At 43.5% G+C, this 874-nt stretch overlaps 1 non-coding gene across 1 annotated transcript; it reads left to right on the forward strand.

Annotated features, from left to right (window-relative positions):
* The first annotated feature begins 539 nt into the window (after positions 1-539).
* LOC120068977 lies at positions 540-646 on the forward strand. The gene has a single exon (XR_005479412.1). It is a non-coding gene; the product is annotated as a small nucleolar RNA R71 (small nucleolar RNA).
* The last annotated feature ends 228 nt before the right edge of the window (positions 647-874 follow it).

The raw sequence follows: 874 nt of genomic DNA on the forward strand, positions 1-874 counted from the left end.
TTGATTTTGCGTTTGACCGTTGGTACGCGGGAAAACTCCCGGTGGCCCTTCTTTTTGCGCCACTGATTAAAAATTTTGCTGTTGATTTTTCCACGAGAAGTTAGGGTGGTTTCTCCACCGGGGGTTGTATGTATCAGAGAAAGGGTTATTCTTTATGAAGCATACTGACCGCGGATTTCTTGGGCATTCTTCCATCGGATGTGCTTCTCCACAGATGACACAACTTGTGGTCATTTGAGCAATTGCGTTGACCCCTTTTTGCATTCCCGTGCTATTAATTGAGATGCCTCAAACTCATCATCACAGTCATTTGGTTCTAAAGGGATGTGATGGCCCCGTTGTTTGCATCACTGTCTTTAATTCTTAATCTTTGATCGCTTTCTCTCCAGTCCTCGTGATTTTTTGAAATGCGATCAAGTATATTTTCCGCCTCATCGCAAGTTTTATCAAGCAGACCACAAGCTGCTGCCGCATTTGCAGCCGTCTGCGATGCAGGGTTTAATCCTTGGTAGAAAACCTCCATCTATAAGCAGTCTTGTAAGCTGTTATGCAGGCAATCTCTTACTAGCCTCTTAAACCTCGCCCAAGCATCAATGAGCGATTCGTCAATTTCCTGTTCAAAATTCGTAATTAACTTTCTCCTTCTTGCGTTGAACTTTTCCACTACTTGTTCCCACGATGTTATCTCCCCTGGTTCGAGAGAATAAGCCTATTTCCGTGCTTGATTGCATAAGGAAATGAGAACAACGTTAGTCAAACCTCCTCGGTAAAGATATTTGGGAACACAAAAGTGTTGCAGATTTCAATAAAACTCTAGAGATGGGCGTGCAGATACTCGCCACGCCTTCCACCAAACTGTCCGACCATTTAAATA

Source organism: Benincasa hispida, unplaced genomic scaffold (assembly GCF_009727055.1).
Source record: "Benincasa hispida cultivar B227 unplaced genomic scaffold, ASM972705v1 Contig159, whole genome shotgun sequence".
Taxonomy (NCBI): Eukaryota; Viridiplantae; Streptophyta; class Magnoliopsida; order Cucurbitales; family Cucurbitaceae; genus Benincasa; species Benincasa hispida.